Here is a 27,649-nt window from a genome sequence, read left to right as displayed (position 1 = left end):
AAGCACTGGATGAAGAGTCCTCTGGAACCTGAGGGCCTGAGAGGCAGCTATGGGTCTTTAACAGCTAACTGCAGGATGAGAGTAATTTTTACAGGGCAGGTAAAATGTAAAGCACATGAATGCAAGGTGGCCATGGACAGAGACATAGAGCACTGGAGGGGAGGACCACAGTGGCCTGAGAGCAATTCTCTGTTCATTGTCAGAGAAATCAGTTTATTTCCCTATCAGAGCAAGAGACCGTAAAGCATTTGGGGTGTGATAGGACTGGGAAGGGAGAGGTTGGGGTATGTGAGAATAAAACAGGTGTGCCAGGCTCTCTGGGCACCAACTTCATGGTTTCTCTCCACTCTCCCACCCCAGGGCCTTGAGGCAAGTTGCTTGATTCTCTCTCAGTTTCTAAGCAGTAAAATTAGGATCAATGTCATGTCAGTCGGTCACTAAACATTCATAAAAACACACAGGACACATAGGAAAACCTTGGTGCATTGATGGACACAAAAAAAGCTCTAAGGAAACCACCGCATGATCTCATCTTCCCAACTGTGGTGAGAACCAGTGATGTTCAGCATGCTCAAGAATGCATATGGCCTGCCAGATGGCAGTTTGTGAAGGCACCATTGCAACTTTAACAAGAAATGTGTCCTTGACATGAGGAATTCCCCTCTGAAGAACCCATTCTAAGATGCACATTAACTTCCTTGTCAACGGATGAAGCTATAAACCACTTCTTAATCTGGTGGGGTTTTAGGTGGCTGTGAACCTTCAGTGACTTTCTTTTTCAAATACCTAGAAAAGATTTAAATGACAGAAGCAGGGTATGAAAGTTGTACACTTAGGATAATCTCAACAACATTGAATGTGTAACCAAACTTACTGACACACATGCTTATATGTGTAAGAAAAAGTGACAAAGAGGTATTAGGACATTAGCAGGTTTTATGGCTGAGGACATTAACCATGAACTTTTAAATCATACTTTTTATCTTTTGATAAATTACCTATAAGAACATCAGTTGTTACAGGAAACAAATTGTTAGACACCAACTAAGTAGAAAGCCTCCAGCACAAAGGAGAGTGCAAGAACACTGACTTGGTTTTTATCTGGATGCCACCTGCGTACAGTGCTTGATCAGATAGAAATCTGGTTGAAAGGCCTGTGTCATTTTCAGAAATGGTTGTAATTGATCCTGCACCAATTAATGCTTGAAAGATAGCGTCAATTACAACAGCTGTCTGCAATCACAGTGAGGGAAGGGGTCATGGTCATTGGATTCCTGCACTAGGACACAAGGCTACATACCCTTTTATGGTCTTCCAGTTGCCTTGGGGTGAACTTGATTCATGCTCCTGCTAAGTATGCAGATTCCATTTTGGGATGACACCATCCCTTTCTGCTATTCCTGCTAATAACCATATCATTATTTTGGACTTAAAAGATCGCTTTTTTTCTATTCCTCTCAATCCTAAAGATAAAGAGTGATTCACATTTCCAGTGCAACAGTTAAATAATTGTATCTCCTCATCCCAATATCAGTGGGCAGTACTTCCCCATGGAATTAAAAATAGTCCTACTATATGCCAGTATTCTGTTGATAAGGCTATGCAACCTTTCTTGTGCAGATATCTCCCAGTTTTCACCTTTCATTATATAGATGATACATTACTAGGACATCCAGGTAAGGATTATTTAGACAAAGCATTTTATGACCTTCAGGGCAAGCTGTCTAAACAGGGACTGTACATAGCACCAGAAAAAGTACAAAGGTAGCAACCTATAAAAGATTTGGGAACAATAATTACTGACACAACCATAAGATCTATAAAACCACATTTAGAGTTAAAGAAAACATCAAAGTTAAATGAGCTACAGAAGGTCCTATGGCATATTAATTGGTGTAGACCACATTTGTCCATTACTACTCTTCAAATGAGTCTTTTGTTGCAATTATTGGAGAGAGAGTCCACTTTAATGTGGTAAGAATAGTCACTCCTGAGGCACAGGAAGCATTTCAATTAATAAATAAAATTTTGCATAAAATGGAACTACATAGATACAATCCAACAAAGGAAATAAATTACTTGTAGTCCCTACCAAAAAACACCTTTGGGAACAATGAGCCAAAGTCCAGAAGCAATCAGAGTCTACCCATCTCTCTCATGTACCTCCTAACTTCATCACACCATACTTCACTATGATTATGACTCATTAAGTCAGGCAGAAAACAGTGTTGAGCTATTGCTGGGGTAGAGTCCCATACCCTACTACTACCTTTAAATAAACAAGAAGTAGAATATCTACATGAAATTGATCCCATATGGCAAACTGCTATACAACATTTTCTGGGAAAAAATAGACTCCCAGTACCCATATTGGAAGCTGCTCACTCTCCTTACCTGCATAACCCATGTTATGTCTCAAATACTGAGTAGACACTGATTCCCCAGGCCAATATCTTATGTACACATGGTACTTGTACAGGAACAGCCACAATGACTTGTTATAAATTAAATAAAAAAAAATTTTGTCCATAAAACTTGGCATAATGTTCAGGGTTCAGCACAACTTACAAATGACTTCCCAAGTGGTCAATGTCTTACTGACTCTATGTATGTGTCTGAAGTTTTACAATACTTAGAAACTTCCTATATTAAGCCAAAAATACAACACTTGAAACTATTTTTACCTCTCTACAAAATGTAACTCAATCACATAAACCTTTTTATACATCTCCTATATTGGAGTCTACTTTGGACTTCCTGGACCACTAGCAGACTAAATGAGGCTACAAAAAACTTACTGGGATACATATCCAATACTTAGAACAAGAAAAACTCAACCATCAGTTGCTGCATCAACCTGTAACCATACTAAAGCATAGTTCCCATATCTCCCTACTCGGCAATCAAAATTTATTATCTTGGCTGGCGCTGTGGCTCAATAGGCTAATCCTTCACCTGTGGTGCTGGCACTCCAGGTTCTAGTCCTGTTCGGGGCACCAGATTCTGTCCTGATTGCTCTTCTTCCAGGCCAGCTCTCTATTGAGGCCTGGGAGTACAGTGAAGGATGGCCCATGTCCTTGGGCCCTGCACCCGCATGGCAGACCAGGAGAAGCACCTGGTTCCTGGCTTCAGATCAGCATGCTGCACCAGCCACAGCAGCCTTTGGGGGGTGAATCAACAGGAAAGGAAGACCTTTTTCTCTGTCTCTCTCTCACTGTCCACTCTGCCTGTCAAAAAAAATTGTTATCTCATCTTCCAAACAATGCTCTCCATTTTGCCATTAGGTCCACAAATGTCTGTCTACCCTGGAAAATTAAAAGGCAATGCTGTTTGGCAAATGGATGTTACACATTTTCTGGAATTTGAAAATGAATATATGCCATGTAATGATAGATAATGCCTTAATGGCCTCCACTATGGCAGGTGAAAAAGCCACATACATGTAACAAGTTGTATTAAGTGTTTCTAAGGCATTCACTACAGCATGATGGAATAACTCAGTGTATAATCTGTCTACGATTAATCAGTACATGTCTGGATGACAAAGTGTTCAAAAAATGCAAGGGATTGCAAATTCAACAAAACATATTTATGATTTGGCTAAAATTTATGTAGATGCTACTAATGTTCACAAATTAGGTTAATAATTTTAATAATGGCTTACATCAAATAAGTCTGGAAAATCTTACTTTGTGGGGTGCTACTATCATTATTCTAAGTATTTTTCATAAAATAATTTGGTGACTACTCTCTACTGTTCATAAATCCCAATATTCACTTTGTATTATTACAAAATAAAAAGAATGGAGGAAATGTTGGGGAACAAGATAGCCACAGTGTTGACAAGTTTGAGGCTCCTTGTCTGCACACGTGAGGAGGGCACTAAACACAGTGAACTCCGTTCTAGTTCCACAGAATGCTGTGTGGAACTATAGGGAAGCTGGCTTTGGGAGAAGCACACAGCATCCTCCTCTCTTACTATTGTGGATGTCTCCATCTGTTTCCTCTCTCACAACTTAAGTTCTTACTGATGTATGTTGCCGTTTTCTGGAAAACAAAGCCTCTCTGTAAAACCTCAGATACTAGGTTCTATATAACTTGCTTGAAAAATAAAGTGGCTTATCTCAACAAAACAGTCCCAGAGTTGTCACTCAGCCTTTGATCATTTCTCTAAATTCTCTGAGACTCCTTGGTGTGCTGCTTGAGAAAACACGCAAAGGAGAGACTCGTGACCCAGAGTGAAGAGGTCATTCCAGCAGCCCCACTGTAGGCTGTGTTACAGTGCTGACCAAGTGTCTGAAATGCTTGTAGTGAACTGGCCCAGTGCATGGAGAGGAAGAACCAGAGGGAAATAGACTTGTAGATGTAGTACACATTGAGGTATTTCTTTTTTTTAACTTATTTAATAAATATAAATTTCCAAAGTACAACTTTTGGATTATAGTGGCTTTTTTCTCCCATAACCTCCCTCCCACCTGGAACCATCCCATCTCCCACTCCCTCTCCCATCCCATTCACATCAAGATTCATTTTGAATTATCTTTATATACAGAAGATCAACTTAGTATATACTAAGTAACAATTTCAACAGTTTGCACCCACACAGAAACACAAAGTGTAAAGTACTAGTTATACTATTAATTCACATAGTACAACACATTAAGGACAGAGATCCTACATGGTGAGTAAGTGCACAGTGACTCCTGTTGTTGATTTAAAAATTGACACTCTTAATTATGATGTCAGTAATCACCTGAGGGTCTTGTCATGAGCTGCCAAGGCTATGGAAGCCTTTAGGGTTTGCAGACTTTGATCTTATTCCGATAGGGTCAGAGTCAAAGTGGAAGTTCTCTCCTCCCTTCAGAGAAAGGTACCTCCTTCTTTGATGGCCTGTTTTTTCCACTGGGATTTAAATATTGGTCTGGGCATTGTCAGCTTAAATGTAAGGGATGTGTTTGAGAGGAGAGGGCCTTAAACCTCATTGATGGGTGTTGACTGGTGTCTGCTGGTAACGTGGATGCTCCCCTTTCCACTGGTGTCTGTCTTTGACCAGGATTGGAGGCCAGGAGTTGTATGTGGTATTAAGTGCTTTAGATAAAATATCAAAGGCCCATGTAATCTCACTTGCAGACTGGTCCTCTAGCTAGTTTTTGAAAGTGTCAACATTGTTCAAGGATTCACTTAGCAAGGGAGATCACTGTTTGCCAGTGTGTCTAAGCTCCCTGGCTTGTTTCTGCTGTGGAGTCATGGCTAAGAGAACTGTGCCATCCTGATGTAGGCTGCTAGATATTCAGAAGCATCCCTTGCTCCATCTTTGTCTGCCACAAATGTTTTGTGGCTATTGGAGGACTTCTCAGGTCCTTCTGGATATAGATTTTCTCAGGTGAAGCAGCACATTTCGTTCTCCCAATGCATATCAATGGGCTTCTGTTCACACTGCATAAATTCCATTTTCACACCCATAGCCAAAAATTTTTTCAGCCAGAAAAACCGACAGTGATTGCAGTGATGTTTGTTGGTGACAAAGTCTTGGTTGCTCTGGCAAATTTTTCTGCATGGTCCTTTTAAAGAAACCTTTGCAACCTTCACAACTGACAGCCATGTAGTGATGGCCAGTGGCTTTGTCACCACAGAACACACACTACTCCACCACCTGGAGCTGCTATAGGCCCATCTTGCCCAGCAATTGCTCCACAAAAGCAGAATCCATGACCATCTGAATCCTGCCAGGAATGAGGTTGTCTCAGGTATTGAATATGAGCTGCTTTGTGCTGGATGTCTCCAGGAAAGCCAGGATTACCATCTCAGTTCCTGTTCCATCTGGACCAGTGAGAATGAACTACTCTTTGGGGGATCCAGAGGCATCCACTGCTGTGACTATCTGTGTCATCTGTCCTGTCAGCTGGTCCATCACAGTCTGAATGTGCTGAGGAGAGGCTACCAGCAGAGTTGGTGTAATGATCTGGATACACAGGGAGGGGCTGGTCATCCCTTGGAGATTCTGGCAGAGAGATCTGTGTAGGTGGTAATTCAACCACTTGTGGGTCCTCACTCTGTGATGAACCAGCCCCTCCATATTTGTAGCCAAGATGAAGCAAGATCATTAGAGAACCTCAGGATTTTGCACAAAAGTGGCCTAGAAGCAGGTCCCATGTAGGCAGCAGGCAGCTCCTGGAAGAGAGGGCCCAGAGCAGTGAGACTGGGCTCCCTGAATAGGATGGCAGGAGCCTGAGACTATGGGCTTGTGGGGCCACAGGAGAGAGGTGACACTGTAGTGAAGGGGGGTAGGCCCGGGGAGTGGGCCCTGGGCACTGCCTGGTGTGGTCCCAGGAGTGCCACTGAGGTCACAGGGAAGGAGGGATCTGTTGTTGTTTTTTGTAGTGGAATGAGAAGGCCATGCAAAGGTGGCCACTGGCAAGTGTGCATCAGTTAGTCAGGAATGGCTTTGAAACCACCTGGCAATGGAGCCTGCCTGGCAACAGGCTATGATTGGATGGCTTTGGAAACTGCCTGGCAACAGGCTGTGATTGGATGGCTTTGGAAACTGCCTGGCAACAGGCTGTGATTGGATGGACTTGAAACTGCCTGGCGAAGGCTGTGATTGGATGGCTCTGGAAACTGCCTGGCAACAGGCTATGATTGGATGGCTTTGGAAACTGCCTGCAACAGGCTGTGATTGGTTGGGGCATAGATCACCCCTTGACCAGATTGGCTGGTCTTGGCTATATAAGATGTTGTACCAACTGTAATAAACGAGTCTGCCAGCTGCTCACCTCAAGCCTGCTTTCACCTGACTCCCAGGGTCAATGTGTTGACTCCGCACCTCTTGCCCCCACCACGCTGCTCCTCTCAGAAATGAACCCACTGCAACATTGTTGAGAAATCAACAGCAAGAGCTTTTGTAAGTGAAACATCAGAGTTCCTGACCCTGGTGCAGCCACCTCTGCTGCCAGAGTGCTGGGAGGAGGAGGAGGGCAAGTGTTCTCCCCAGTGCCAGCTTCCCTGCGTATAGTTTTTCTATAATACGTATATTCAATGAATTCTCTAAAGACTAATACCAGCCCAGACTTCATTATGCAAATATACTATGACTTTTTTCAACATTAGAACATTCTTTGTGTAGCATATTTACCTAATTTCATGAGTTAATGGTATTTATTGATATTTAGCAATAAATTTCTATCCCATTTAATGAGCAATGCTTACTTCAATTTCCCACATTATGGGCATATCCTGGGAACAAACCAGATCAACATTCCCATTAACACTTCACTGATATTTTTTTTTTGAGATTTATTTGTTTAGCTGGATGTCAGAGCTACAGGGAGAGATAGAGAAAGATCCTGCATTTTAGGGTTTGCTCTCTACAATGTCCAAGGTGGGCCAGACCAAAACCAGGAGCTTCTTTCAGGTCTACCACATGGGTGATGGCAACCCAAGCACTCAGGCCATTTTCTACTTTTCCCAGACCATTAACAAGGATCTAGATCAGAAGTGAAGCCACCAGGACACAAACTGCCACTGAATGGGGTGCAGGCATTTCCGGTGTCAGCTTTACCCACTATGCCACAATGCAGGTCCCTATTTCACTGAATTGTTGGAGACAATGGTCAGCTGTACCCAATCCCAACCCAGTCTTACCTTTTAGTCTGGAGTCTCTTACATTATATTTGAGTATTTTATTTTATCTACCAAATATTATTCAAAGAGGAAGAGAGTTTTAAAGCTAAATCTTTATATGTTCTAGGTAAATATGTTTGAGTGGAAGGCCATGTGTATGTCCAGTATGTGTATCATATATTGTGTTGCTACAAGGACAGTCTGCTAGATAAAATCCAGGACATCCTAATATTGTGTGGAACATAGTTATACTAATATTCATGTTGTTCAACTGAAATGTAAATTTAACTAAATGTTCCACCTTTCTAAGTCTGACTGCCTTACTCAAAAGACACATAGGAACTTCTTAACTGATAAAATAATGACAAACTGCTCTTTATGTTGTATCATTGTGTTTTTTACTCCCTTGTTACCAAGTGTATAAGGTTACTTGGATATCATAAACTTCCACTCCCAACAACCATCTAACCAACTTCCCAATTAATTATACTAATTCTTTCCTAGTCCTATCTTTAGGTTTCACAAAATACTTCTTTTATAATTCTAAATTGACTTTTGCATTATTGTAGTAACACTCTACTGAAGAGAGGCTGGGACTATTAGTAATGCTCAAGTTATGATTCCTAATCAAAGCACAGGAAGGCAGGATCAATGCTTCCATAAGAATGATAGTTGTTTTCTCAAATAGCCACAGGTCAGTCACCATGACTCCCAAGAATAAGAAGTCTTGTGTGATGAAAGATTAGAGGGCTGTGCTCTTTGAGCTAGTAATTTCATTTCTAGGAGTTTATTCTAAGGAAACAAAACAACAACAACAACAACAACAAAAAAAAAAAAACACCAACATCTGCACAGAGTGTTCCTCACAGTCTTACTTGTAACAGCAATAAGTCAACAAATAAATGGTAACAAAAATGGAGACCAACATTCAAATCTCCATCAGAATAGGATTAGGTAAATTCCTGATGGTTCACTCAAGGAAATTATTCTCCTATTGGGATCTTACTCTACTGTCCACTCTCAACAAAATATGTGGTCTCAAGAAAACATCAGAGACAAAAAAGATCTCCATGCTTAAAATCCACCAGTAGATTCTCATTTTGTTTTTATTAATTATTTATTCATTTGAAAAAGATAAAATTGCATTTCAATTAAAAATTTAAATATATACATGATATATTCTTTGATTATGTACAATGGCTATTTCAAAAAGTTTGAGGGGATAGAACTCAAAGCTAAATTTATTTTGTTGGAAGAAAATTTGAAATCTATGTATATAAGAGATCTGTAAAAACTAATAGAAAATGTGTATTATAAAAATCTATACATAGATTCAAACATTTTTCAACAAAAGTAATCTCTTAATTCCATTTTACATGAATTTTTGAAGTATCATTGTCTACATTGTTTTGCAAGATATACACATTGTGGAATAGCCAAACAAAGTGAATTATTACACATATCATCTCACACATTTTTAAGAGGTAGTAGTCCTTAAATCTATTTATTCAACTATTTTGGAGAATACAATGCATTATTATTAACCATAGCCACTGTGTTTCATATTTTCTTCATGTTCCAGCTAAATCATCTTCTATATTTTGATTATATACCCACATTTTCCTTCCCCTAATTAAGATCATTAACTTTATTGTTTGTCTCATCAACTTAAATGTTCTTGCCCTAGCTTCCTTAAAGTTACCCCATTATTATGCTTTAATATTAAATATTACCAATTAGTGAGGTCTTTCAACCTATTTAACTAAACTAATATTTTCCCCTGTGCTAGGGCCTAATTGTCACATTACAGATTTTTATTTTTTTCTCCAGAGCTCTTTAAAAACATAAACAATTTTTATACAAAGTTTTAGTTTGTACCTCCTTCTTGAAATATGCTCTATGAGTATAGTTTTGACATTCAGCTCACTCCAGAATGTGGAGTGAATTATAGAAAATTCAGATATATGAATCTCATTTTCAATATAAGTTAGCAATTAACAGGTAGCCCCATAAAGTAAAAAACAAACCAAAACAAAAAATCCCAAAAACTAAAAATCAGAACAATTGCATTTGTTATGAAAGAGTGATTTATAAGCTGACAATGCAGAGGTAGTCAATACTACATAAGGAAATGTCTACCTTTAAATTTCTGGGAAATTTATTGGCTCCTCTAAAAAAAGCAGGAGGGACATGGCTCAATACGGATGTGTTATATTTTGAGAGGCTACAGTCCTTTTGCCCACATGGAAAGGGTAGTTGATGGGCTGTGATTACCTGGGAGCACAAGTGTAAAGAATGAGTCTCTAATGATTGAAACACTAATTCACCAATTAAAATAGATGGATTTCAGGAACAAAAATTGAGACACATATAGCAGACAGGCCTTTTTTTTCTTTTAGACAGGCAGAGTTAGACAGTGAGAGAAGAGAGACAGAGAGAAAGGTCCTCCTTCCAAATGGCCACCACAGCCAGCATGCTGTGGTGATCCAAAGCCAGGAGCAGGTGGTTCCTCCTGATCTCCCATGTGTGCGCAGGGCCCAAGCACTGGAGCCATCCTCCACTGCCCTCCCAGGCCACAGCAGAGAGCTGGAACAACAGGGCAGAATCTGGCACCCCAACCGGGACTAGAACAGGGGTGTCAGTGCCACAGGCAGAGGACTAGCCAAGTGAGCCACAGCACTGGCCAGACAGGCCTTGCATATATAGGGTTTGGAAATACATGAAGGAATAAATAAGATACAAATAAACCAGTGCTTAAAGATAATTTATAGCCCTTGATGATTATGCTAGAATTAAACAATGAAAGGCAATCATTATAGCTTCCTTGTCAAGAATCAAAAAGAAAAAAACTGAAAGTATTGAGTAAAGGTAAGAAATTATAAAAGGAGACATCTATGAAATGCCATTAAAGTACCACACATAAATGAGGATCCAATGATTTTTTTAAGAAAAATGTTAATAAAGTTAACAAACCATTAGGGCAATTAGTAAAACAGAGAGAAAAGTAGCACAAATCACCAATTTCAGTAATTAATACAGGTTCATCTTTCTTTATAGGTCATAGCCTTCACCAAGATACTGGGGTTAATGTGTGAAATTCTTAGAAGTAAAAATTTGACTACAGAGATCAAAATTCACCATATTTTGAAAATCAAATTTCAAAAACACAAGTATAACATAAAATAGGGAAACTCCTGTATAAATCCAGTAAGTTGAATCATTTCAAAAATCCCAACCAACCAAAAAAAAAAAAAAAACACGCTCACACAATAAAAATTAAAAATTTCAGGTCCCCATTTACAAAATCCTCCAAACTTTTAAGGAAGACAAAACAGATCCACATTTTCCAGATCTAGCCACAGTAGAAATAAGCAGAGAACATTTTTAAATTTCCTTTAGAAAACCAGAATTTCATTGATGATGAAGCAAGTGGACCAAGACATGAAAGAAAAAAATTAAGTGTTTTTAAAAGCATCCATTCCATAAACCGAGCTAGAGGTATCCTAAGCAAAGCAATAATGTAATAAATGAAACCACATAAGAAAGCATATCAATAGCAAGCAACATATAATAAAAATTGAAACAGTGGTTAATGTTCTCAGACAAGTCATCCAGGTAGGTAAAAAATTACAAGAATAAAAACCACATGATCATTTGGATTGCATATTGTAAATCATTTAATAAGGCTCAGCATCTAGTAGGAAAAATAAAACTGCTAGCAGAACACTGAAAAATAAAAGCCAGTGACTGCATTACCTTGATCAAGATTGAAGGGAACTTACCAAAACAATGCAACTAATAATACAGGATCACTGGATATTTTCTCCCTCGTGGGAGTAAACCTGGACAATGATACCTGCTCTATCTCTCTTCAACTTTCTAGTGCAGGAGTAGTAAGAAAAATGACAGCAAGAAGAAACTGTAAGGTGCAAAGATCAACTTCTAAGTAACAAAGTGTGAATATATTGCATGTTGTTTATATACAGAGATGAACCATGAAATCTAAAAACACTTACAATGGATAAATAAAAGTACTAGAAAGATCAATATATAAATAATACATTAAATATATGAAATCCACTAGATTATTAAGTACAGCAAGAATAGAAAATAATATTAAAGGGCAATAGACAGACTAGAAAAAGTCTGTAAGAGAAATGGAAAAAAGGATGTAATTATTCAGTATCTTTAAATATTCTTAAAATTAAATTTAAAATGAATTAAAAGAAAAACGTACCACATATATATCATGAAAAAAAAAAAAGGCTCGGAAGTCAATAAACAGCCCCTAAATTTTAACTGACCTGAATGAAGTCAGCTGCTGCGACCCCCAGGCAGGATCCTCTCAGGAACAGGGACCAGGGAGGCAGGAGGGCCCAGCAGGTGGCAGGACCGGGAGGTGAAGACCCCTCCTCTGTTGGCAGGTGATGTAAGGACTCAGTGTCAAAACTGACGCCAGGACCGGCCCCTACTTTTCTCCCCTGTGATCCCTGAAGATGTGCGTTTGCACTATGGAGGGTGCTCATTGGCTCCGTTCTTTATTACATAGTGCGTGCCCTCCGCTACCCAAACTGTCCAATCAGGGGCACTTGTGTAAACAACACATAATCACGCAGGATCTTGACGTCATAGTAGTCTTCCGGTTTTGCGGTGGAGAGAGGTCCAGGGAGGAGTTTTCATGGATGGAAACCTCCGACGGTAAGGAGCATCCGTCTGTTTTCTGATCTTCCTTCACGCAAGACGCCTGGCAGAGGTGAGTGTGCGGGACAGGGAGTGTGGGGAGGGTAGCCGGGTTGGCAGAAGTTGATGTTCTGCCAGGCAGGACTCCCAGGGCTCCCAGGGCTTGTCCCTGGGCCTCATGTCACTGCTAGCACCTCACTTCCTTCACCCCCACTGGTCCGCGGTGTAGGCCTGGACTGGCACCTGGGACTCCGGGCTTCCTGTCCCTTCCTCACAGAGACTTGTCAGCCCAGGAGTCATCTCTGGGCAGCTGTGTGGCAGCAGTCGCCCATCTTCCCTGATTGTGCAGTGGGGATGAGTGGTCCTTTGGGAGAATCCGTGCTGGGGGTGGGAGGGTGCGTGCAGGTGAGCGGCTGTCCTCTATGGGGTCCTCGGTTCCCCTTTTCATCCCAGGGCTGACCTTACTCATTCTAGTTTTCTGTTTATGTCAGACACGGTGTCTCATTTCGCAAACTCTGACCTCTCAGCATAGCTCGTTCTGGAAGTCTGATATCAGTGTTATAGACTAGGCAAGTTAAAATCAAAACTGCTTCATTTGGCTCAAGGCTTTTGGTCCAGGTTTTAGTGGGACAGAAGGACACTGTGGTTTGATACTTGAATGTCGCTTTATCACGTACACATTCCCTTAACAGGCTGTCATCTGTGTTTGAACGTTCAAAATAGAAACTTTGGTCACATTTATGAATGTTGTATAAAAGGTGTCTGTTCCATGATAACCTTTCCAATGCTGAAGATAGAAGGTATTACTTAGATTCCTAAATTATTTTTAATTTATATTTTTGCAGGGTAACTTTTCAAGATTAACAGTATAATTGACAAAATTTCTGTTTATTGAAGGTGTGCAACCTGATATTTTGATACATGACTGGAATTTCAAAAGTTTATGGAAAATTCAGATTATCTTTTAATCCATTTTTCACATACCTTTTTTGTCCCCTGTGCATATACATCATGAAATTATTAGGACAATTCAACTAACATATCCATCAACTTACATAGTTCTAAAAAGAATACTTAAGATCTTAATAAGTTGAGTATCTAACACGGCATTCATCTCATTACTGTACATATATTAGATCTCAAGGAGTTAATTTATCTCATAAGAGTAAATGTGTGTTGTTAAGTAACATCTTCCCATTTCCTCCATTCTCAGACCCCTGGTAACCACCATTCTCTTCTGTGTTTAAATTCGACTTCATTATATCCCACATATAAGTGAGAGTACGTGGTATTTATCTTTCTCTTTGGTATTTCAAATACTGTAATGTCCACATTGATACTTTTGGATCCAAGTTGTGAAAAATGTCAGAATTTCCTTTTCAGGGTTGAATGGGATTCCACTGAGTGTGTGCATTACATTTTCTCTATTCAGCTGTTGGCAGACAATGTGGTTATTTCCATATCTTTTTCTTGTGAAAGAATGCTAATTGATTTTTTTTTTAATATGCATCCTGTTGTGAAGTTGCTTTTTTCAATTCTTCCAATTTTAATTTTGTTTGAGGCACCTGCATACTGATTTCCATCATGGATGTACCAAGTAACATACCCACATTTTTAAAAAAAGATTTTTATTTATTTATTTGACAGAGTTACAGACAATGAGAGAGACAGAAAGGTCTTTCTTCTGTTGGGTCACTCTCCAAATGGCCACAACAGCAAGAGCTGTGCTGATCTGAAGCCAGGAGCCAGGTGCTTCTTCCTGGTCTCCCATGCAGGTGCAGGGGTCCAAGCACTTGGGGCATCTTCTACTGTTTTCCCAGGCCATAGCAGAGAGCTTGACTGGAAGAGGAGCAACTGGGATTAGAACCAGCACCCATATGGCATGCCAGCACTGCAGGTGGAGGATTAACCTAGTGTGCTCCGGTGACAGCTCCAAATATTCCCACAATTTATGTGTTTCCTTTTCTCCACATCTGGATTGTAAAAACTGATCAAATACTTTGTCCAGATTTATTATAGTCTTTGCTTTTGGGATATGTATGTTCTTTGTATTATTCCCTTAGTCATACTATCATTTGCTAATATTTTCTCCCATTTCTTTCTCTTTAAATTTTTCCCTTAGTATGCAGAATTTTTCTTCAGTTTTTTAAAAGCTTTATTTGTTTGAAAGGAGAGTTATAGAGAGATAGAGAGAGAGAGAGAGAAAGAGCAAGGGAAGTCTTCCATCCACTAATTTATTCCCCCAAATAATGCAATGGCCAGAGCTGTACTAATGTGAAACCAGGAGCCAGGAGTTTCTCCCAGGTCTCCCAAGCAGGTGCAGGGGCCCAAGCACTTGGGCCATCTTCTACTGCTTCCCTAGGGCATAGCAGAGAGCCAGTTCAGAAGTGGAGCAGCCGAGACTCAAACTGGTGCCCACATGGGATGCCAGCACTGTAGGCAGGTGGTTTATCTGCTACGTCATAATGCTGACAACTTCTTAGTTGTTTGTTTGTTTGTTTTTACCTATAAACCTTTTATTTAAGATATACAACCTTCAGGCATTTCATCAATACAAATTTAGGAACATAGTGATCCTTGCCATCCTGCCTTCCTTCCCACATGCACCCCCACCCTTCTTCTTCCCCTCCTTTTCTCATTCTTATTTTTTTTTTTTGACAGGCAGAGTGGACAGTGAGAGAGAGACAGAGAGAAAGGTCTTCCTTTTGCCATTGGTTCACCCTCCAATGGCCTCCGCGGTTGGCGCGCTGCGGCTGGTGCACCACGCTGATCTGATGGCAGGAGCCAGGGGCTTCTCCTGGTCTCCCATGGGGTGCAGGACCCAAGCACTTGGGCCATCCTCCACTGCACTCCCTGGCCATAGCAGAGAGCTGGCCTGGAAGTGGGGCAACCGGGACAGAATCCGGTGCCCCGACCGGGACTAGAACCCGGTGTGCCGGCACCGCAAGGCAGAGGATTAGCCTAGTGAGCTGCGGCGCTGGCCATCATTCTTATTTTTTGCTAAGATTTATCTAAAATCTATTTTATACTAACTTTAAACACAAAAGATTCACCCTACAGTAAGAGTTCAACAAATAGTATGAAAAAAAAAAATGTTCAACAGTTGAGACAAGGGCTGCTCGAAGTCATTACATCTCAAAGTGTCAATTTCACTTTTTTTATTTTTTTATTTAATGAATATAAATTTCCAAAGTACAGCTTGTGGGTTACAAAGGCTCCCCCCCATAATTTTCCCCCCACCCACAACCCTCCCCTTTCCCACTTGCTCTCCCATTCACATCAAGATTCATTTTGAATTCTCTTTATATACAGAAAATCAGTTTAGTATATATATATATATATATATATATATATATATATATATATATATATCAACAGTTTTCCCTCACATAGCAACACAAAGTGAAAAAAATACTGTTGGAGTACTAGTTGTAGCATTAAATAACAGTGTACAGCACATTAATGACAGAGATCCTGCATGATATTTTTTTAAAAAAAGATTGATTACTTTTCTATTTAATTTCCAATTTAACACCAAGTTTTTTTTCATTTTCAATTATCTTTATATACAGAAGATCGCTTCAGTATATACTAAATAAATATTTCATCAGTTTGCACCCACACATAACCACAAAGTGTAAAAATACTGTTGCAGTACTAGCTATATCATTACTTCATCTTGGACAACCCATTAAGGACAGATCCCACATGGGACGTAAGTACACAGTGACTCTTGATGTTGATTTAACAATTTAACACTCTTGTTTATGGCGTCAGTAATCTCCCTAGCCTCTAGTCATGAGTTGTCAAGGCTATGGAAGCCTTTAGGGTTCCCCGGTACTCTGTTAGTTGCCACAGATCAGGAAGTCCATTCGGTATTTATCTTTTTGGGACTGACTTATTTCACTAAATATATTTTCCAGTTTCAAATGAAAGGATTTTATTTTCATTTTTTTTGCAATCTTACTTCCTTATTTTTGCTTTTGTCACCTGTGCATTTGGTGTCATATCTAGATTATCACTGAGGCTAATGCCAGTGGATTTGCTCCCCGTATTTAAGAGATTTAAGCTCTGAGATCTTTTGTGTAAGCCTTCAATCCATTTGGATAGATTTTCAGGCATGGTGTAATATAATTCACATTCAGTTTTTGGCAGGTGGATGTCCAATTTGCCCCTGCCTCCAATGCTGGCCCCCAAAATGTCCAGTGAGTACACTCGGTGAACCCAATCTCACCTGCTGGATCCAGCACCACTGATGCTGTGCCTGGAGCTGGGCAGTGATAAGGTAGAAACTAGCAGAGTCCAGTTTTGCCCTCACTTGCTGTCTCATCTCCCAGGCCCTCCTGCTGTGCTCTGCTGTTCTGCCCTGTCTGTAACAGGAGACCTCAGAAGGGGAGCATTCAGGGAGAGGTACATGAGGAGAGTTTGTGAAGTTGGGGAGAAACAGACCTTGCAGTGATGGGGTTGGGCTCATGGGGCTGTGCCCCCTCTCTGCAAGTCAGAGATGCGGAGGTACTTCAAAACTTTTCAGGAGGAATGGACATTTGTCATTGTGTTACAACCCTGCTCAGGATGTCCACATCCCATATTGGAGTGTCTGGGCTGAAGTCACATCTTCCATTTCCAGCTTCCTGCTCATGTGTGGTCCTGGATGAGGGGGTGAGAGTTGTAGTGAATCCTTGCCACCCAACTGAGAGACCCGGGTTGACTTCCTGGATTCAGCATGGTATGGCACAGCTATAGCTGTATTGGGCATTTGTGAAGTGAACAAATGGATGAGGGTGTTCTCTCTCCCTCTCAAATTTGTAAAAACTACTTGGGATAATTGGTATCAAATCAGAGTTAAATTATAGAAGTGGGTTCCTCATGTTACATAGCATATTGGAGTAACTATACTTCATAGTAATCTTATTTTATATTTTATTAACAAGTAGAAGAATAGAGCACCAAGGCTCCCATTGTGAAGTGTAATGTTAGAGAAGGGAAAGTGTTGTTTACCATGATTTAATCAGTACACATGGATTAAAAGCCCATAGATATGTACAATTATTGTCAATTAAAAATAAAACACAATTTTACTTTGTGTATAACATTACAGGTTGTTAAATATTTAAATTAATATCACAACTAATATGATCTTTAGAAATAGTTTATTAAGAGAACATAATCTAGAACACATGAACTGGCATTTTGTCCTGCTAAGTGGAGCAATCAGGAGGCAGTGTTTTACATTAAATTAATGATTAATACTTTTAAATTGTTTCACATAAGAAAAAAGGAAGTATTTCTTAAAGTGTACATGGAATTACTTAGAATTAGGGCAATATCAAACATAAAATATGGAATTCAATGGCAGGTTAATTTTGATGCAAAAGCTTCTTGAAACACATGTATAGTTCTTTCATACAAAATATTGTCCATGAATTTTAAGGCCCCTCATATTCATGGTTTCGAATATTTTTGAAGTAAAATGAACATATTTTAATTTCATGTTCCACAAAATGTGTGAAGCCCCCTGATATTTTTATTGGTCTTTAGTTTCTTCTGTGAAGCCCAAACTCAGGAGCCTATCTGCCCAGTCCTAACTGTCCCATGTTTTCAGTGAATGTTCCATGCTTTGTACTGTTTTGGGAGTCATATAATCATATGCACAGTCTAAGATAAGCCTATTTTCATTATTCATCCAAATACTTCATATTATTTACACTAACTGTTCATTGATTATCAGTCCCAGACAGCTTTAGTCTAAAATCTATCTCCAGATACCAACCTTTTCTGCACTGTCCTATACATGGACTCACATAATGTTACAGTATGTGGTGTTTTGCTTTTGATTTTTTTTCTCTCTTTTTTCCCTTTTTTGGGTCTCATTATTTTTGTGATCTGTCATTTCTTAATCAACTTTGATTTCCAAATAGTATAGCATTATAAAATGTATACTACATACTGTGTTTTTCCACATCCATATTTGGGTTGCTTTCACATTTGGATTTCATGAATATTGCTGCAGTGAATATTTGTGTTCATGTGGGCTTTGTATCTTTTAGTGACATATCTTGGAAGGAAACTTTTGAGGCATTAAATAATCCTATGTGGAGCATGCTGATAAACTGCCAAATTATTTTTCCTAGTGGCCTCACATTTTTACTGGAAGTTTGTGAGGGTTCCAGGTTCTCCATAACCCTGTCAATGTTAATCTATGGCTGAATCAGTCATTTTAGTGAATGTGAAGTGGGATCTTCCAGAGGTTTTGATTTGCATTTCCACAATGTTAAGCATACCTTTTTTTGTAATATTAAAATGTCTTACTGAAATCACTGTTTCATTTTATTATACTTGTTAATAATATTTTGTATCTTTAGTATAAAATCCAAGGTCTTTTTTTAAAATTTTTTGTGCTATTTTCATTCTGTGATGCAACATTGAATGTTCTCATTGATTATATTTTCAGAATGTTCATTGCTACTATACAGAAATATAATTGATATTTGTATCTTTTATATTTTGCAACATTACTGAATTTTACTTTGAATGGGTTTGTAGTAATTTCCTTAGGATATATTTTCTTAGTATATACTAAGTTAATCTTCTGTATATAAAGATAATTGAAAAATGAATCGTGATGAAGAATGGAATGGGAGAGAGAGTTGTAGATGGGATGTTGCAGGTGGGAGAGAGTTTATGGAGGGAAAAGCCGCTATAATTCAAAGGCTGTACTTTGAAAATTTATATTTATTAAATAAAAGTTAAAAAAAGTGTGCCTTAGGCACTACAAGTAAAGTTGGCTCTTTTTATTTCTAATCTGACTTAGTTTTGTATTATGATTTCTTTAGCAGAATCATCTAACGCACTGTTCAATAGAACTTCTATGAGTATTTGTGTTTTGTTCCTATTTTATAGGAGTTTACTGTAGATTTCCCATAGGTGTTCTTCCTGAAATTCTTTTTAATTCCTTCTGTGTTTAGCATTTTAATCATAAACTGAATTGCTCAAAAAATTTCCTCTATCAATGAGGCTATCCAACCTTGATTTCCTTTCATTAGCATAAATTATTACATAATTATTTATCTGTAACATTTTCTTTGTTTAAATTTGAGAAGCAAAGAGACATAGAGCTCCTATCTTCAGGTTCACTCCCCAGATATCTGCAGTAACCAGTTCTGGCTAGAACTGAAACCAGAGCCAGAAGCCAGCAACACAACCATGGTCTCCTATTTGGGTGGCAGGGACCCAATTGTACCATCACCACTGCCTCCCAGAGTCCAAATTGACAGGATACTGGAGTCAGAATTCAGAGCTAAAAACTGAAGTATAATATAGAATGAAGGCATCTTAACCAGCATTTTAAAGGATAGGCCAAATGCCCACCCTTAACCTCTCGAGTCTGTTCCTTTGGGCTGTTTTTAGACAAATAATACACTGTTTTGATGACTTTTGCTTTTGAATTAAGAGAATGTGAAATTTCCAGTTTGGAACATATTTCTTTGGTTAAGTTTATTCCTAAGTATTTTATTTCTTTTGATGCGTTTGAAAATTCAGTTGTTCTTGCTATTTCCTTTTATTATTGTTAATTTTTAGTTTATAAAAATGCAGCTACTTTTACTATGCTTATTTTGTATTCTGAAACTTTGTTGTATTTGATTATATTAATGATTTTACTGGAGAATCATATCCTCTACTTGAAAGGTCATGTTAATGAGGCTGCAAAAAGGTTCTGTTGTTTGTCCTGTGAGAGTCAGAATACTATCTGGTGGACACTGGGCTAACACTGCTAACAGACTCCACAGAATCACCTAGGACATCACACCACCTCTGCTGCATACACTCCCAGTTAGACACTACATCTTCTTAAGCGATATCCTACACTCTAGAATGTGTGCTGGGTGTTCCTAGCAGCAATCTATAAGGATGACTGGTCTTGTGAGCTTATTTGAGACTCAGGTCCTGCAAGCTGCCTGAAAAAGAGTTTTGGGAGCTGTGGAATAGTGATTCTGGGAGCACCAGGTGACTGCTGCCTGCACTTCAGGTTATTACTGTTCCAGCCTAGCACATAAGCAACGACCACTTCTATAGACAGTTAGGAAGAGGAAGATTGTTGCCCATACCAAGGAACTCCATCCAAGGTACAACCTTTGATAGAGATGGAAATACAAAGCCTGTTCAAAAACCCAAGGCAAAGACTCAGTGAAAAAGGCACACTTGGTGCACATATGTTTCTGACAGGAAGTGATCTGTAACTTAACAGACAGGGATGGAGAGCTGATAGTCATCACTGAAAAGATGCCAAGATCATCTTGAAAATGCAGTTGATGGTGTCCTAGGTGCAGAATGCTTGTTTGGAACCTGACAAATTGCATATTACAGCATACATTTTCTTACATCAAATGATGGTGCATGATTGAGAAAAGAGCTATTGAGGCATTTAGGTGTTTTGTTTTGTTTTGTTTTTTTTTTTTTTTGCAGGCAGAATGGACAGTAAGAGAGAGACAGAGAGAAAGGTCTTCCTTTTTCCATTGGTTCACCCTCCAATGGATGCCGCGGCCAGCACACCATGTTGATCTGAAGGCAGGAGCCAGGTGCTTATCCTGGTCTCTCATGGGGTGCAGGGCCCAAGGAATTGGGCCATACTCCACTGCACTCCCGGGCCATAGCAGAGAACTGGCCTGGAAGAGGGGCAACTGGGACAGAATTCGGTGCCCCAACCGGGACTAGAACCTGGTGTGCCGGCACCACAAGGTGGAGGATTAGCCTATTGAGCCATGACGCTGGCCTCATTTAGGTGTATTTCATAGAATTTATCTAACTGCCATCCCCATGGGACAGGAAGATGACCAGAGTAGTCCCATTCTGCCACATTTGGGCTCAGCAGTTTATTAAAACTTTAATCAGTTTTTTTTTTTCATTTTAAAGGCACTAAGACAGATACTCCATCCACTGAATCTCTCATCAAATTCTCACAACAGCTGGGACTGAGCCAGTCTGAGGTGAAGATCCCAGAACTCAGTCTGGGTGGGAGAGACCCAAATAGTTGAGCTATCACTTGCTGCCTCCTAGAGTGCATTTTAGCAAGAAACTGGATTGCTAGTAGGGAGGGGTCTCAAACCTATGCACTCAGACACAGGATGTGGGCCTCTAAAGATCTATCTTAAGTGTAGTGCCCAAATGCTGATTCATCTATTATTTTACGAGGACTACCACTGGAGGCCAAACCCACTCTTCTGGCTCTGATGATCACAACCCCTAAAGTTCCCATGCACAACCATCCAAGGAGTCTTCAGAGCAGCAGACTCCTGCTGTGCTCTCTATCCAGTGTACCACCAGGTGCTGTTCTCCCTGACTTCTCTCCATCTATTATCCACAGGCTGGCACCCAATCTGGCCATCCTCAACAAAGTCAGAATGCTTTCTATTGATGTGGTGATGAGGGCGGCTTCTAAGATTACTCATTTCAGGTAAATCTCATGGGTTTCTCTAGGCCTTCCTTGACCTCTATGTGGCCCATCTACCTCATGGAAGATGAGTGGCATACTAGGTCTGGAACCCCACAGGCACCCCTCTGAGAGACAGTCACCTATTTACTAGCTCATGGCATAGATAATCATGGCCTTATTGGGCACTGAATCATAGGCCTTTAGGTCTTCAATTCACTAGTGCAGTGCACTAGTCCTGCTGGGTCACTGCCTAAGAGGAAGACTAGCCCTTAGTATACTTTTATGGTCATCACTATTAAGGCAAGACATGTTTTCCCATGAACTCTGGTGTTGTTCTTCCCCACCTTTCATTTACCATTTCTGATCCTTGGTGTGGATTTACTTTGTGATAGTCTAATATCATTCTCCAGTATCTGCTTTTCTAATAACTCAACTAATAAATTAAATCTGGATATGTTGGGGTTCACTATATCTGCTTCCTGGTTCATTTAGTTTTTAAATGTAGCTCTTTAGCAGATAATGCTTTTTAAAAACATAAATCCAGTACCATTATCTCGTCTTTCAAAATTGATAATTTAATATCTAATACCCATTGCTTCTGATTGTCACATAGATTTTGACTTAGTTATGGCTGGAAGAATGGTTAAAGGATTTTACTTGGACTTACTTTTACACTATAGGCCATGAAACCAATGTTTTTCTTCCCATTACTATGTATTTCCCCTCCAATTACACAATTTGAGACCAGGGAAATTAAATATGTTGGGTTTGGGGAACCAGTAGACTCTTTAAAACCTGAACTTTGTAACAGTTTATGAGTTTTGGACATGTTAGTGGGTCCTTGCTGTCTATTCAGATAAGAATTCTGAATATCAGCTAAAATAAAATAGGTGACCTGGTAAGGTTTTTAGCATTTATTCAGGTTGTATAGTGTGGGCATGAAAGCACAGAAGAAGGCCTGGGTGCTCCGAGTCTTTTTTCCACTTCCAAAGAGGTAGTCGCTACATAATCTGATTGGCAGGTGGGCATACAGGTGAGGTCATATAGGGGCATGAGATCATGGCTGTTGCTGTGGCTTAACAGGTTAATCCTCTGCCTTGCAGCGCTGGCACACCAGATTCTAGTCCCGGTTGGGGCACCGGATTCTGTCCTGGTTGCCCCTCTTCCAGGCCAGCTCTCTGCTATGGCCCAGGAAGGCAGTGGAGAATGGCCCAAGTGCTTGGGCCCTGCACCTGCATGGGAGGCTGGGAGAAGTACCTGGCTCCTGGATTCGGATCAGCACGATGCTGCTGGCTGCAGTGGCCATTGGAGGGTGAACCAACGGCAAAAAGGAAGACCTTTCTCTCTGTCTCTCTCTCACTATCCACTCTGCCTGTCAAAAAAAAAGGGGGGGGTGAGAGGGTAAAGACATGGTTTCCAGCTCACAAATTTAATCATTTAATCCTGTCTGCCTGTCTATATCAGGATTTACATCTATGACCGAGAAAGGAGAAGTAGATGGTATGTATTGCATTTCTACATTGCTTCATTTTCCTCTTGACATGAATCCTAAGCAACCAACTCTATGTCCAGTACCCAATGAAGGGAAAAACCATGATATGTAATTAGGATTAACAAAACCCTTTAGGGGCCAGTGCCATGGCTCACTTGGTTAATCCTCGCCTGCAGTGCCAGTATCCCATATGGGTGGAGGTTTCAGTCTCAGTTGCTCCTTTTCCAGTCCAGCTCTCTGCTGTGGCCTGGGAAAGCAGTGGATGATGGCCCAAGTGCTTGGTTCTCTGCACCTGCATGGGAGACCAGGAGCAAGCACATGGCTCCTGGTTTCAGATAGGCATAGCTCCGGCCATTGCAACCATTTGGGGAGTGAACCAATGGAAGGAAGATATTTCTCTCTGTTTCTCACTGTCTGTAATTCTACCTGTCAAATAAATAAATAAAAATCTTAAAAAAAAAAAAAAAAACCTCTAAGACTCTGACATCTGTATGTAAGTATCCAAGTAAACAGAAAGTTTAGCAGATCTCTTCCTGCTAGTTTGGAATCATATAACAATGGTTACAAGTTTGTAATTTTTTTTTTTGACAGGCAGAGTGGACAGTGAGAGAGAGAGACAGAGAGAAAGTTCTTCCTTTGCCATTGGTTCACTGTCCAGTGGCCGCTGTGGCCAGCATGCTGCTGCCAGCACACCACGCTGATCCGAAGGCAGGAGCCACGTGCTTATCCTGGTCTCCTATGGGGTGCAGGGCCCAAGTACTGGGGCCATCCTCCACTGCACTCCTGGGCCATAGCAGAGAGCTGGCCTGGAAGAGGGGCAACTGGGACAGAATCCGGCACCCCAGCTGGGACTAGAACCTGGTGTGTTGGCACTGCAAGGTGGAGGATTAGCCTGTTGAGCCACGGTGCCGGCCATAAGTTTATAAATTTTAATAAACTCAAAATTTGGTCTCTGAGCTCCCACAGCTGATTGTGTACTTAATGTGTGCCTGGGATGTGCTTGTGTTTCCTTGTGTTAGTGCATGCATGAACGTATACATGTGTATCTGTACCTTGTTTCAATGTTATTCTTTGCATAGAATTATTTATTGACCTCTTTTTCTTTTCAGTTTTATGGTAAGATGATTTGCTTTATGCTTCTTCACAATTGGAATCCCACCCCCTAGAGGCTTATGCTGCTGTTATAGTCCTGCCCACCTGAATCATTAAAGAAACCTCAAGTAACTGGCAGAAACTGGTGCTGTTGGCTCAGTGTAGAGAAAAAATAAGTATGGCTTCTTGCTTTTCTCCTCTTCATTAGACTTTGGGTTGTTACAGCCTCTGCTGAGACCTTGCAAACATCCAAAAATGTTCCATGCTCAGGTTCCAACTTCATCCCATTAGCCCATCACTTGGCTCTGTTGGGCTCTCTCATGGACCCAGCCTCTCTATACTAATTAAATCAATGTTTCAGAGCAGAAATGATTCTTCCTCATTCAAAAATTCAACAATCACTTCAAGGTTTAATAGTAAATACCCACTGAAGTCAATGTCTTAGGATTGAATACCTAGGTTTTTTTTTTTTATTCTTTTTTTTTTTAGACAGAGTGGACAGTGAGAGAGAGACAGAGAGAAAGGACTTCCTTTTGCCGTTGGTTCACCCTCCAATGGCCACTGTGGCTGGCGCACTGCTGCCAGCACACCACACTGATCCGATGGCAGGAGCCAGGTGCTTCTCCTGGTCTCCCATGGGGTGCAGGGCCCAAGTACTTGGGCCATCCTCCTCTGCACTCCCTGGCCACAGCAGAGAGCTGGCCTGGAAGAGGGGCAACCAGGACAGAATCTGAAGCCCCAACCAGGACTAGAACCTGGTGTGCCAGCACACAGGCAGAGGATTAGCCTGTTGAGCCATGGCGCCGGCCGAATACCTAGGTTTTATCTGGAGGCCTACTACATATGGTGACATAATACATGATCCTTGCTCAGATACACCTTGCAGTATCTCAAAGAGAGATATGGAGAAAGATTTTATGATTTTGAAAGATAAGTAGTATTTAGTTCAATAAAGAGAGTAAGCAGGCAAGAGAGTGGCATAAACTAGGGTACTGTTTTCAAAATTATATTCATGAGACATTGTGACTTGTTTTACTGAAGAAATGTTTATATAGAGGGTATGCAGATGAACAGGAGGTTACTCAGGCCTGATTGTGGAGGATTTTTTTTTGGACAGGCAGAGTGGATAGTGAGAGAGAGAGAGACAGAAAGAAAGGTCTTCCTTTGCCATTGGTTCACCCTCCAATGGCCACCATGGCTGGCGCACTGTGGCCGGCACACTATGCTGATCCAATGGCAGGAGCCTGGTGCTTATCCTGGTCTCCCATGTGGGTGCAGGGGCCCAAGCACTTGGGCCATCCTCCACTGCCTTCCTAGGCCACAGCAGACAGCTGGCCTGGAAGAGGAGCAACTGGGACAGAATCTGGTGCCCCGACCGGGACTAGAACCTGGTGTGCTGGCGCTGCAAGGCAAAGGATTAGCCTAGTGAGCCATGGTGCCAGCTTTGTGGAGGATTTTTTAATACATGTGTACTCTATCTTGAAGTAGTGAATTCTCTTAGAAGCAAAGGAATGATAAAGTAAAAGCAAAATCTATAAGACAAACCTGGCAAGAGTAGGTAGGATGACTTAATGGTGTGAGATTTTCAAAGAATAGAGGGAGATCAGTTAAGAAAACCAGATGATACTACTTTTCAGGAAAATTGTTAATTGTACTTTTCTCAGCTGAAGATATCCTATTTTGTAATGGAGATTTTCTTTTTTTAAACTTTTATTTAATGAATATAAATTTCCAATGTACAGCTTATGGGTTACAATGGCTTCCCGCCATAACTTCCCTCCCACCCACAACCCTCTACTTTCCCGCTCCCTCTCCCTTTCCATTCACATCAAGATTCATTTTCAATTCTCTTTATATACAGAAGATCAGTTTAGTATATATTAAGTGAAGATTTCAACAGTTTGCCCTCACATAGTAACACAAAGTGAAAAAATACTGCTGGAGTACTCATTATAGCATTAAATAACAGTGTACAGCACATTAAAGACAGAGATCCTACATGATATTTTTAAAAAATCAATTAATTTTTTATACCATTTCCAATTTAACACCAGGGTTTTTTTTTCAATTATCTTTATATACAGAAGATCGATTCAGTATATAATTAGTAAAGATTTCATCAGTTTGCACCCACACAGAAACACAAAGTGTAAAAATACTGTTTTAGTACTTGTTATAGCATCACTTCACATTAGACAACACATTAAGGACAGATCCCACAGGAGATGTAAGTACACAGTGACTCCTGTTGTTGACTTAACAATTTGACACTCTTGTTTATGGTGTCAGTAATCTCCCTAGGCTCTAGTCATGAGTTGCCAAGGCTATGGAAGCCTTTAGGGTTCGCTGACTTTGATCTTATTCTGATAGGGTCATAGTCAAAGTGGAAATTCTCTCCTCCCTTCAGAGAAAGGTACCTCCTTCTTTGATGGCCCCATTCTTTCCACTGGGATCTCACTCACAGAGATCTTTCATTTAGGTCTTCTTTTTTTTCCCCTAGGGTGTCTTGGCTTTGCATGCCTACAATACTCTCATGGGCTCTTCAGCCAGATCTGAATGCCTTAAGGGCTAATTCTGAGGCCAGAGTGTTGTTTAGGACATCTACCATTCTATGAGTCTGCTGTGTATCCCGCTTCCCATGTTGGATCTTTCTCTCCCTTTTTGATTCTATCAGCTAGTATTAGCAGACACTTGTTTGTGTGATCCCTTTGATTCTTAGACCTATCAGAGCCATCAATTGTGAACTGAACTTGGACTAGTGAGATGGCATTGGTACATGCCACCTTGATGGGATTGTTTTGGAATCCCCTGGCACGTTTCTAATTCCACCATTTGCAGCAAGTCTGATTGAGCATGTCCCAAATTGTACATCTCTTCCCTCTCTTTTTCCCACTCATATTTAACAAGGATCACTTTTCAGTTAAAATTTAAACACCTAAGAATAATTGTGTGTTAATTGCAGAGTTCAACCACTAGTACTAGAACAACAACAAAAACAACAACAAAATACTAAAAATAATAAAGTATTAAATTGTACATCAAGAGTCAGGACAAGAGCTGATCAGGTCATTGTTTCCTATAGTGTCCATTTCACTTCAACAGGTTTCCCCTTTGGTGCTCAGTTAGTTGTCACCGATCAGGGAAAGCAAATTATATTTGTCTCTTTGGAACAGCCTTAATTCACTCAGCATGATGTTTTCCAGATTCCTGCAATGGAGATTTTCTATAATAACTATAACCAACAACTTTTCTGCCTTTCTTGTTTAATCTGTCTCTGTGACATCATAATTTTGTTTTATTAGTCGTTTCATTTTGAGATGCACATGTGACTTTAA

The 27,649-nt window shown here is 40.2% G+C and overlaps 1 pseudogene; it reads right to left on the bottom strand.

The window, feature by feature from the left end:
• Positions 1-4,162: 4,162 nt before the first annotated feature.
• On the bottom strand, positions 4,163-6,082 carry LOC133754197 (nuclear receptor subfamily 2 group C member 2-like; annotated as a pseudogene).
• Between the last annotated feature and the right edge of the window lie 21,567 nt (positions 6,083-27,649).

This window comes from Lepus europaeus, chromosome Y (genome assembly GCF_033115175.1).
Source record: "Lepus europaeus isolate LE1 chromosome Y, mLepTim1.pri, whole genome shotgun sequence".
Classification (NCBI taxonomy): Eukaryota; Metazoa; Chordata; class Mammalia; order Lagomorpha; family Leporidae; genus Lepus; species Lepus europaeus.
This window is presented reverse-complemented; position numbering and strand designations above follow the sequence as displayed.